The sequence below is a fragment of the Lampris incognitus genome, chromosome 3 (genome assembly GCF_029633865.1).
Source record: "Lampris incognitus isolate fLamInc1 chromosome 3, fLamInc1.hap2, whole genome shotgun sequence".
NCBI classification, from domain to species: Eukaryota; Metazoa; Chordata; class Actinopteri; order Lampriformes; family Lampridae; genus Lampris; species Lampris incognitus.
This window is the reverse complement of record NC_079213.1, coordinates 97,788,153-97,801,422: the sequence shown is the minus strand read 5'-3', so window position 1 is coordinate 97,801,422 and position 13,270 is coordinate 97,788,153.

Below are 13,270 nucleotides of genomic sequence, written 5' to 3'. Positions count from 1 at the left end.
CCTTGCTTTTGACATGTTTGGTACAACGTCTTCGACTGTGAGCAGTGGATAGTGCTCACGCTTGATCGCTCTGTTTAGGTCTTGTGGATCTATACATATCCTGATTTTGTTTGGCTTGACCACTGTTACCATGCTACTGACCCAGTCTGTCGGTTTTTCTTGTCTCGCTATCACTCCCATTTGTTCCATCCTGTGGAGTTCCTTGACTATTTTGTCCTTTAGTGCAACTGGAACTTTCCTTGGAGCATGCACGACCGGTGAGACTGTGTCGTCGACTTTAATGTGGTTTTGTCTTGGAATGCAACCCAAGCCATTGAACAGATCATCATAGTCCTTCAAAATTTCATCCCCTTTTGTTGTGACTTCATAGACTTGACCATGCCTAGTGTTTGACATGCAGTTCGACCCAGCATTGCTGGAGCATCCTCATCAATGATCTGGAACTCAACCTTATGTCTTTGTCCTTTGTAAACACAGGTGATGGACTTTTGACCTACCGGTGACATCTTGTGGCCAGAATAGGTAAGTAGTTTGCAGGTGGATTGTTTTGTTAACTTTTCTTTCAGTTCAAGCGCTTTGAAGATTTTTGCTGACATGACGTTACAGTCTGCACCAGTGACTAGTTTGAATGTCACATCTTTGTTGTTTATCTTCAGTTTCTCAGTCCATTTTTCTTTGTCACTATCCATCTCTTTTTTGAGTAACGCATTAATCTGTTTCAGTTTTCTAGTCATTTCTACCTCTACTGTGCCTATGAACATACTGTAATTTTCTTCATCTTGTTCAGCTACGTGGACTTTTTTCGGGCGGCTTTGAGTACTTTTGCGCATTTTTTCAAAGTGGTTCTTTTTTTTTTTGTACATGCTTTGCATGTTTGACCATAAGCTTGGCATTTTCTTTGTTCGTGTTTGTAACCACATCTGTTGCAGTCCACATCCATTTTTCGTTCATCTTAAATTTTTGCTTTACTCTTGTCATACCTTCTCTTATCTTTCACTGCATTTATATTGTGCACTTCTACTTCTTCACTGAGCACTTTTAGCTGGTTAAAGGAGATTTCACTGGTGCAACTGACTTCTACGGCTCTGCTCAACGTGAGGTCCGCCTCTCTCAACAACCTAGCTCTCAGCTGATCGTCTCTTATGCCGCACACTATTCTGTCCCTCACTAAGAAATCATACAACGCACTGAACTCGCGGTCTTTGGCCTTGTTCTTGAGATCAGTGATGTAGGCATCAATGCTTTCTGTTTGACCCTGTGCCCTTGTGAAAAGTACACAGCGAATGTAAGGTAGGTTTTTTCTTGGCTCACAATACTGTTGAAACTTCATCTTTAGTGCAGCTATTTTTCCTCGTTCAGCTTGCGCAAAAGTAAAAGTATTGTAGACCTTGATAGCCTCCTCCCCCGCGACATGCAGGAATGTTGCACACTGTACCTTTTCATCTTTTTCTGTGATACCACTCGCGACCAAGAACAACTCGAGTTTTTGGATCCAAACCTTCCAATTCTCGGCCAGATTCCCCTCTAGACTAAGACTCGATGGTGGCTGTAACCGTGCCATTCCAAGTTTCTTCTAACACCATGTAATATAGTTTTGTAAGGACGAGACATACAGCTAGCTTGCAGTTCAACATGTTTCCGTTTACTGAATGCACGACAGTGTACACTTTACTACATCCTACGTCATAGTTACAGAAGCTCAACAGGTACATCCCAGCCACCATCTTATATTCTCTTCTTCTTACTATATTAACATAGAACAAACATTTCATTACCAGGCAATGCCTCCTAGTGGCCTTACAAGATAAACCATTACAGGACACAACACTGAACGCCCGCGTATACAGCCTGAGAAGGCAGATATGCTCATTTTTCTGAACAAGAACTGTTTCTAATTTAAGGAGCTTAATGCCTGGTAGTCCGGACCAGGGTGTGACTGTGTCTTTATTTCTTCATCTTCATGTATGAAGACAGTTGTTGTAAATGTAAATATAAGAATGAGACATTCACATGAATGATACGTTCTTAAAACAGAATGGCTTGTATAAAGTTTTTTTAAATAAATTTTTCTTCTGTGAAATAAGCATGTGACCTGTTTTGACCCCGCCTCTCAAAGAACCGGAATCGTTAAGAACCGGAATCGAAAAGCAAAATCAGTATCAGAATCAGAATTGTTAAAACCCAAACGATGACCAACCCTATAACCTACATGTCATTATCTACAAATACTACTAAATATTCTTGTTATGGGGGATAAACATGACCTAAAGTTCATCATCTATTACAGTGGCTTGCAAAAGTATTCATACTCCTTGAACTTTTCCACATTTAGTCACGTTTCGACCACAAACATAAATATATTTTATTAGAATTTTATGTAAAAGACCAACACAAAGTGGCACACAATTGTGAAGTACAAAGAAAATTATACATGATTTAAAAAAAATTTTACAAATAAAAAACTGAAAAGTGCGGTGTGCAAAAGTATTCAGCCCCCCTGAGTCAATACTTTGTGGAACCGCCTTTTGCCGCAATTACAGCTGCAAGTCTTTTGGGGTATGTCTCTACCAGCTTTGCACATCTAGAGACTGAAATTTTTGCCCATTCTTCTTTGCAAAACAGCTCAAGCTCAGTCAGATTAGATGGAGAGCGTTTGTGAACGGCAGTTTTCAGATCTTGCCACAGATTCTCAATTGGATTTAGGTCTGGACTTTGACTGGGCCATTCTAACACATGAATATGTTTTGTTTTAAACCCGTCCATTGTAGCCCTGGCTTTATGTTTAGGGTCGTTGTCCTGCTGGAAGGTGAACCTCCGCCCCAGTCTCAAGTCTTTTGCAGACTCCAACAGGTTTTCTTCCAAGATTGCCCTGTATTTGGCTCCATCCTCCTTCCCATCAACTCTGACGATCTTCCCTGTCCTTGCTGAAGAGAAGCACCCCCAGAGCATGATGCTGCCACCACCATGTTTGACAGTGGGGATGATGGTGTGTTCAGAGTGATGTGCAGTGTTAGTTTTCCGCCACACATAGCGTTTTGCATTTAGGCCAAAAAGTTCAATTTTGGTCTCATCTGACCAGAGCACCTTCTTCCACATGTTTTCTGTGTCCCCCACGTGGCTTCTGGCAAACTGCAAACGGGACTTCTTATGGTTTTCTTTTAACAATGGCTTTCTTCTTGCCACTCTTCCATAAAGGCCAGATTTGTGCAGTGCATGACCAATAGTTGTCCTGTGGACAGATTCCCCCACCTGAGCTGTGGATCTCTGCAGTTTGTCCAGAGTCACCATGGGCTTCTTGGCTGCATCTCTGATCAGTGCTCTCCTTGTTTGGCCTGTAAGTTTAGGTGGACGGCCGTGTCTTGGTAGGTGTGCAGTTGTGCCATACTCTTTCCATTTCCGGATGATGGATTGAACAGTGCTCTGTGAGATGTTCAAAGCTTGGGAAATCTTTTTATAGCCTAACCCTGCTTTAAACTTCTCCACGACTTTATCCCTGACCTATCTGGTGTGTTCCTTGGACTTCATGATGCTGTTTGCTCCCCAATATTCTCTTAACAAACCTCTGAGGCCGTCACAGAACAGCTGTATTTGTACTGAGATTAGATTACACACAGGTTGACTCTATTTAGTCATTAGGTCAACATTCGATCATTCAGCAATCATCAGGCAACTTCTGAAGGCAATTGGTTGCACTCAGAGAAAAGGGGGCTGAATACTTTTGCACACTGCACTTTTCATTTTTTTATTTGTATTTTTTTTTTTAAATCATGTGTAATTTTCTTTGTACTTCACAGTTGTGTGCCACTTTGTGTTGGTCTTTCACATAAAATTCCAATAAAATATATTTATGTTTGTGGTCGTAACGTGACAAAATGTGGAAAAGTTCAAGGGGTATGAATACTTTTGCAAGCCACTGTACGTCATTGATGTAGCAGATTTTACAATTTATTAAAATACAATTTTATCCAAGCAAAAAAACAAAAACAAAAAAAAACTCAGGCTATCTGTTCAAGACCTCTGAAGGTGTCCTCTGGTATCTGGCACCAAGATGTTAGCAGGAGATCCTTTAAGTCCTGTAAGTTGCAAGGTGGGGCCTCCATGTTTTTCCAGCATATCCCATAGATGCTTGATCAGATGGCGATCTGGAGAATTTGGAGGCCAAGGCAACACCTTGAACTCTTTGTTATGTTCCTCAAACCATTCCTGAACAATTTTTGCAGCGTGTCAGGGCCCATTATCCTGATGAGAGAGGCCACTGCCATCAAAGAGTACCTTTGCCATGAAGGGGTGTACCTGGTCTACAACGATGTTTAGGTAGGTGGTACGTGTCAATTTGATTTCCACATGTATGACTGGACCCAGGGTTCCCAGCACAACATTACCCAGAGTATCACACTCTCTCCACTGGCTTGTGATCATCCCACAGTACATCTTGGTGCCATCACTTCCCAAGGTAAATGACATACATGTAACAAGGCCATCCACGTGATCTAAAAGAGAACGAGACTCATTGGACCAGGCAATCTTCTTCCACTGCTCCAAGGTCCAGTTCAGACACTCGTGTGCCCATTGTAAGCACTTTCAACAGTGGACAGGGGTCATCATGTGCTCTCTGACCGGTCTGCGGCTATGCAGCCCCATACACAGCAAGATGCAGTGCACTGTGTGTTGTGACATATTCCCCGTAACATGATTAAGATTTTCTGTGACTTGTGCCACAGTAGACCTTCGGACCAGATGAGATAGCCTTCGTTGCCCTCGCACATCAATGAGCCTTGGGCACCCAACACCCTGTCACTAGTTTATGGTTTGTCCCTCCTTGGACCTCTGTCAGTAGGTACTTACCACTGCTGACCGGGAGCACCCTACAAGCCGTGTTGTTTCAGAGAAGCTCTGACCCAGTCATCTGGCCATATCAATTTAGCCCATGTCAAAATTGCTCAAGTCTTTACTCCTGCCCATTTCTCCTGCATCCAACGCATTGACTTAGAACTGATTGGTTGCCTAACCTATGCAGACCTTGACATGTGCCCTTGTTTGGAGATGATCAACATTATTCGTTTCATCTGTGAGTGCTCATAATATTTTGGATATCTCTTCACAGATATATGTGATCACGATTTGCATGTTCTAAAAGAGCAATGTAGAAACTTCAGAGCTTTCAACAGTGGCCAACACAGATCTGCGAAGGTAAAAAGAGCAAAAGCACACACAAAAGTGCTTTCCTTAACAGAGCCTAGACATCCCCCTTCACAGTGGATTGAATGCAGATAGGTAGGTGGTGGCTGATAGCACTGATAATGGCAGACAACATTGGCATAGCTAACTGAAGTCAAGGGAAGTTTAGGTGTACCTGCTGGATTATCAATTCAGTCTTGTTTGAACAGAACCTGAGACAGAACAACAGCTAAGATGAACCAGAATGGCAGCCATTGTTGGCACGCCATCTCGATGGAAGAATCCATTCATTCTCAGTGTTTTTTATTTCATCTAATGCCAAGCAAAATTTCAAAGGTGGAGGGTGTGAACAAGGGTGATGTCAGTATTCCCTTTCACCCCACCATACAAGTAGCAAGCTCTGATTGCCTCCCATACATTTGGAGGCTTTCGGTAAGGAGAGAAAAATTGCCTGAACATTATGCTGTAGTGCCACTTCAATAACTTGACCAGGCTAGCCTGCTCTCTGTCTGCCATGAATGAGGTTGGCAGCTGCTGGGCTCCCATTGATAACAATGAGTAGACTTGGGAGGAGAGAGAGAGGGGCAGGGGGGGCATACTGAGAGAGAGAGAGAGAGAGAGAGAGAGAGAGAGAGAGAGAGGCAGAAGCAGACAGCAAGAGAGAACGCAAGAGAGAGAGGCAAAAGCAGACAGCAAGAGAGTGTGAAAGAGAGAGAGAGAGGCAGAAGCAGACGGAGCAAGAGAGAGAGAGGCAGAAGCAGACAGAGCAAGAGAGAGAGAGAGGCAGAAGCAGACAGAGCGAGAGAGAGAGTACAGGAGACAATGGCTCACAGTAAAGATGGTCTTGCAGGCGTCAAACCACATTGTCTCTATCTGATATAGCTAAAAATAGACGGGCCATTTTTACGTAGATGTGGAGAAGGGAGGAAAAACAAAAGAAATAGGAGACGAGTGTGTGTCTCATACTGGGATGTGCACTCGTTTTATGCACCTTGTTCTCCCGCGCTTCCTCTTTCTTTATCTACCTCTGGGAATCGTCCGCTCTCTGTTGACACAGAGAAAGATAAACGGTGATTATATGGGCTTTATGGCCTCGGACTCCCACAACATGCCACACAAGCCGCCTGTTATGACCTGTTGGTGGTTTTAAACACAATATTGGTGAACATTAAACAATCGGCCTTCAGTCACCGGGATTTAAATCCAGGTCACCAACCAACCCACACCAGTGTGTGCAATCTTGCTGGGAGGAATCGTTTAGATACTAAAGGTGATGTTTGTCTTTTTGTTACAAGGAGAGTCAAACTAATCACCTCTACCTTCACCCTAGTCGTATCTCTCTCTCACTCTGCCTCTCACTCTCACTCTGTCTCTCTCTCGCTCTCTCTCTCACTTGGTCGCTCTCTCTCTCCTTCTCTCACTGTCTCGTTCACTCTCACTCTCTCGCTGTCTCTCTCTCACTCTGTCTCTCTCTGTCTCTCTCTCACTCTGTCTCTCGCTGTCTCTCTCTCTCACTCTGTCTCTCAATCGAGGTCTCTCTCACTGTCTCTCGCTCACTGTCCTTGAACACGATCCTCTTCGGACATCTATCAGATTTTAAAAGGAAAAACTGTTCAACTTTTCAGCCAGTTAAACTTTAAATCATTGTCAAAAGTGTCTCGTTCGGCAGTGGGGTGCAGATATACAACACACCAAGTGCAGCCCCCCCCCCCCCATTCCACACACGCCTCCAGCAATTTGCTTGCAACTCAGCCCACCATCCATAGGGGGAGCTATGGATCTAGGTTTCAGCGCCGGTGGCCCAAGCGTTATAGTTTAATCATTCCTGGGGGTTGAAGAGGCAATGTTCCCCCCCCCCCTCTCTCTCTCTCTCTCTCTTTCTCCCTCCCTCCCTTCCAGCAGAAAGCTGTGCTGCTCTTATCTGGCCAGACCTGCTGCAGGAGCCAACCTGCAGTGCATTAAACAAGCCGCCGCCGCGGACGCGCGCAAACATACACCCAAGTACACGCACACGCACACACATGGACCACAGGGCACCGGTGGATGTGACTGACTGTGGAAATGAACAGAATAATGAGACAGGAGTGACAGTCAGAGATGGAGAGTTGGAGGGGAGAAGAGACGATTTCCTCGATAGAACTGAATATTATGTATTTTTGAAGAAGCATTTATCAGTCAAAATTGCATTCATATAATTCGGAAATATACCTACAGTGGGGGGGGGGGGGGGTAGGGGGGGTAGGAAATCTACACTTCGTAACGCGTTGTTAAACTGAAGTGGCCCAAACACCACCAGGTTCCTACAAATGGGGATATGTGCGAATCTGACTTGCTCGGTAGTTTGCCATACAAAAAAAAGGGGGGGGGGTGTAAATGATCTTTAGAATAACACTTGGTCATCACGAAAAGTACATGAAACTAGTGAAACCCCCCGCCTATTCAAATCCTCCACCAAATACAACAGCACGATAGTTGAATCTCTGGTTAGCTGAGATGTGTGGCTGGATGTGATTTTTTTTCTGCTAAATTTGCACCAACGGATGCAACTTTTATCTCAATTTCAATTCTGCAACCGTCTTCACGAATGGGATCATTGTCGAGTCAGTTATGAAAAGTTTCTAGTGTCACCTACGACTGGCTCCCTGACGCTCCGCATTAAAAAAAAAGAGAGAGAGAGATGAAACCTATTGGTTCAACAAAAAATAAAAAGAAAAAAGGAAAACTCAAAAGAATTAAAATTCCATGCACATTTTAGCCGTACGGCCATGCACATTCACATGGGCATGGGCAGACAGACATGTACATAGCACGGATGCTACCCGGACTATTAAACTCCGAGCTGCCCGACACGCCACTCTCCAAACTCGGCGCACAGGCATGAGTGGACGGTTTCAAGTTGCCCTCTCTGTGAATTGATTCTACTATGAGCCTACACGAATCCTTGCTTTCCGGAGCGGGTTCGGCGTTATAAATACCAAATCCGAATCGACACTTATCGCCGGTAAATCATCGACCGAAGGGATACCCGTTTTCTTTCCGTTAAAAATGAAGCGTTCGCTTCGTGGAAATAGACGGCTGAATCATATTTTGGCGTATTTTCGGCGCGGTATAGCGCGTACCTCTCGGCCGACTCCCCCTCCTGTGGAAAATGGAACATTCCACAATTTATTCCAGGGAAAGACTGACAGTTTTTTGGGTCATGAAGCAGCTGTTCAAGTCAGTGGCTGTCACCCCCTCCGCTGGAATAAGAAATTAGTCCATTTTAAAGTAAATAACTAAAGCCTCTGGCTGATAAGGAGGAATTATAGAATAGTGTGCAGTCTCAATTTAACGGAGAAACAGTCCCAAACAGTTAAATCCAATAAATATGATTTTTCCTCCTCCATCAAATTATTGAACACATTCGTGCTAAAGTTAAGTTATTATCAACACAGTGAAAGATATGCAATTCTGTCCCGTTATTGGAGAATTACATGACCAAGACCATCTTCCATGTGTACGTTAACAGCAGCCAACCCCCCTCCCCCTCCCAACGTGGTATAAAAATGTAAGCATTGGGATTCAAAACCATTTTTGGTCATTTGTGTAAAAAAACAAATTTTTTTTAACCAACTGAAGGTCAAACAGAAAATCAGTAACATTTTGATCCCTGATTGTCAACAAACCTTATTGTCATTCTTTATTGAACATCTTGGTTTGTTTTTCTACAGTTATCGTCACCGCTGCCTCCACTTGTACTTCCAAGAGTTTGGCAATAATTTGATAGGTGATGGTGATTTAATTTTTATATATGCAACAAATTTACAGTACAGTGATTGGCAGTCTTTATTAATGCATGCACATTACTTAAGTCATTTATCAGCCTTCTCACTGACTAGAAAAAGTTTAAGCCTACATTTGCTCTCCTCGCCACAGCTAAGTCACTAATCTTTTTGACCTTTTCCGGCACGTCATGAAAATGATCATGTTAGTTGAAATATTCCCCCTGAATTACAGCGTTTACTTTGAACAAGTGTTTCTATCACTGCCGTAATGTTTGCCCAGACCTTCTATCCCTATGTATCGAGCTTGTTGTACATTTTAAAATATCCTGTTTGAGGGCCTTAGGTTCAGCGGTTTTAGAGCAACGTGGAGGTCTAATGAGCTTTTATCCACCAAAATATTGTATAGTAGTCGGCAGATGTGTGCACGTTTAAGCAATAATTTCATTTCATGACTTTACGCCTTACCAGCACGGTGGCGCAGTGGTTAGCGCGGTCACCTCACAGGAAGAAGGTCCTGGGTTCGAGCCCCGGGGTAGTCCAACCTTGGGGGTCATCCCGAGTCGTCCTCTGTGTGGAGTTTGCATGTTCTCCCCATGTCTGTGTGGGTTTCCTCCGAGTGCTCTGGTTTCCTCCCACAGTCCAAAGACATGTAGGTCAGGTGAATCGGCCGTACTAAATTGCCCCTGGGTGTGTGTGTGTGTGTGTGTGTGTGTGTGTGTGTGTGTGGGCCCTGTGTGATGGCCTGGCAGCCTGTCCAGGGTGTCTCCCCGCCTGCCGCCCAATGACTGCTGGGATAGGCTCCAGTATCTCCACGACCCTGAGAGCAGGATAAGTAGTTCAGATAATGGATGGATGGACTTTACGCCTTTGCTGTTTTCATGCCATTTTTAATGTAACCATGCAGAATGTGACTCATAGAATTACACATTTCAATTGCTCATAGGCCAGGTTTAAGTCCTTCTATTCTGACGAAAGAAAACTCAGACTAAACTATGAAAAATACTTATTCACAGATTCCTTTCCCAATCCACAATCCAAAAACAACGATGAGTAACGTCTTCACTCCGGTTAGTGAGCACAGCAAGACTGGCCGTCACCAGTAAAACGGCAAAATAATGTGTCTGAGGATTTAGTTCCCTTGAAAAAAGCATTATTTATTTTGACATAAATCCACCTAATGCTTCAAACTATACATCTGCTATCATTTTGGATCATAGAGATGATCCGGGATGGTTTTCTAGCTTAACACAGTGAGAAAGTTCTGCCCAACCAAAAAAGGAGGGTGAACCAGCTTTAGATGGCTTTACCCTGCGTTACATCTCTGGAGCGCCGGAGTCTTTCCACCGACATCGTCGGTGATATCGGATGAGATATTCTGTTCAAAACCGTAACGATGACTGCAAAAAAAAAAAACCATTTACAACCTTGGGCGTTACGGACAGCAATAGAAACAGAATGGCATGTCGGTTTTGGGAGATGTAGATTTTTCTTGCAGTAGGATTTTCTAGCCAGTCTGTGGTTTTGTGCATCATTGGTGTCCTAAGGGGGAAAAACATCAGACATCCACTTAAGCTTTTTTTAAAAATTTATTTTAAATGTAATTAGCAACGGATTCATAGTGCATGAATGAAACAGGGACCACTGTAGAAACACCAGCCAGATGTCCTTCCTCATGTGAAATGTCTCTGCAGTGCAATGCTGCTATGCCATACTGCAAATATGGCACGTCATATAGTCAGTGTTGCTGGCTCCATGTGTGTAATGTGTAATGTAGGATGTGGGTTTCCTGCTCCATAGGTGGGTTTGGGGGAATCAGGACCTGACGATACACTCAAACCAAAGTGTATGTTAACACTGACGTCAACCTCTCCATCATTCCGCACCTCATTCACGTTGTTTGATCGCTCGTTTACCCCTCCATCCATTCTTTGTGCGCCCTCCTTCCTCTCTTATCCCATTCCTCTCCTGCACGCTATCCCCTCTTTCCTTTTTCTCTTAATCTAACAATCCCGCTTTTTCCTCTACATCTGTGTTTTTCCCGCTCTCCACACTAGTTCTCATACCTTCACTTTTGCCTCCGATCTCTCTATCAATCCGTCCCTTACCCCAACCACCACCACCACCTACCCCAACCCCCATCCCCACCCCTCCGTCTGTCTGTCCAGAGTCACCAGCCATCCATCAGCATGCTTTCCTCCTCTGGTCATAATGGAGATCATATGTTGAAGCCAGCGCTGAAACCAAACACGGGACGTCCACATCAAATGAAACCTGCTGTCAGCAGCGCGGCCCGGCTGTGCCAAGGGGAGTGAAACTGTATCTCTGTCAGCCTCACCAACACTTCATAAAATGGAAACCCAAAAGACAGACCGGCCGACAGACCACACCTCTCCGAGAGACATTCCATTCCCCGCTCTCCCGAACCGGGGTTTCTTCGACATAGTTGTGGCAGTGTTGTCAGACCTCTGGGTTGAAGTTTACAGGGCTCTCACCTGCAGAGACTTGTAGCTGCCAGTCATTCGAGACAGACAGCAGTGCACGGTCTACTGAGTGGCAGGCAATTTGTGGAATTGCATGATGATGATTCAGCACGTATCACCCGAGAAATGTTAAAAACCGCTCCTGTATCTCCATCATGTTTCATGCTTGTCATTGCTATGGTATTCTCACAGGCCTCGTTCTCTTCTGCGGCATTATGTAACCCGCCGTCGCCAGAGTGCGGTATATTTCATTTCCTACTGTACGCTAGCGGATCGAAATTTCAGCGCTGATAACTCTCGAGGATATCATGAAACATACATATAGGAATACGGCTGACATAAAAGTACGGTGTTGCTGCTGCGGCTGCAAGAGGAGGAAGCCCGGGTGTCCTGTTGTTCATCAAGCAGCCAGGAGATCAGATGCTATCAGTCCAGGAGGTGTCTGCTCCGCTTGGCAGCCCCAGCGCTGCGCACAGCCGCGACTTTACGTAAAGGATAAACAGTGGCCCAGGGTTGTAATCCACTGGTAGGCCAGGCAGGAGGTGTGTGGATTACTGGAGGCTAACTGTAGCCCCTCCACTTGTTTTACACCTCAAGAGGATCGTAATTGAGCTAAATCTCATTATTTATGGCTGGCTATGGAGACGGTAATCAGGGTGGCTGGTGTGCCTTTAAACAGATCAGTCGGAAGCTGCATCTGCTAATGCATGCATATACTCTCTCCCTCTCTCTCTCACACACACACACACACACACACACACATACACACACACATACACACAACAGAAAAATGCACGCGCAACTACCTACAGATTTCCAGGTTTCTCTCGTGAGGAGACTTGACGGTGGGGGGAGAAACATTCTATGGTCAACAAAGGCTCCAGCATGCTCATCCTCACTGTGGTGTGTGCAAGTATGCATGTGGTGTGGGTGTGTGCGAGACGGAGAGAAAGAGTGATCCCATGCATGCATGCATTCATACTCCAATTAAAACGCACTTGTTCAAACAAACATCGCTGTTACTTATACGTTCACCCAAGACAAGTTTCCCATTTCCATATTTCACAAGACAATGCTCAACTGAATATTTCATTATTTCTGCTCCTTTAATGAAGGCTATTGATCTGGATCTAGACGTTTTCTTTCTATGCAGCTTCCTAGACTAGCGCCTCATATTACGGAGAGCCGGGGATCGCTGCCAGATATGAAGTTTTATCGTCGGCTAATATGAGAATTATGAATGACGAGAGAGGGCCAGCACTGACCCTGTGCGGAGCCCTGGTGGTAAAGGGCCCAGTGAGCTTCGGCAACAGGGAACGGGGGAGGTGAAAATCAAAAAGCAGTTCACGTCGATGTCACGCTTGCCGGACTGCTAATAAAAAAGAACAGAAAACATTTGATAAAAAGACACAATAAAATAGGAGAGGAGGGGAGTGGAAAGTGGGAGGGAAAGAAGAGGAGATGCAGAAATGTTGCAGACAAAACAGAAGAAATAGTATCAAAAGAACTGGCAGCCAGATTCTGGCTTCTGAGATGGTGGAAAGATTTGAGAGTGGTTTAGATGAGGAGAAAGAGAAAGACAGACAGGCTTACAAGAGAGGGGAAAGGAGAAGGTGGGTAGGGTGGAGTGTTTAGACACCTCATTAAGTAATTAATTAAGTCGCTTTATTTTGTCATATTCTTACAACGAATTTGTTCTCTGCATTTGACCCATCCTATTGTATAGGAGCAGCGGGCAGCTGCAGCGCCCGGGGACCAACTCCAGTTCGTCTTTCCATTGCCTTGCTCAGGGACACAGGCAGGAGTATTAAGCCTAACATGTATGTCTTGCTGATGGTGGGAGGAAAC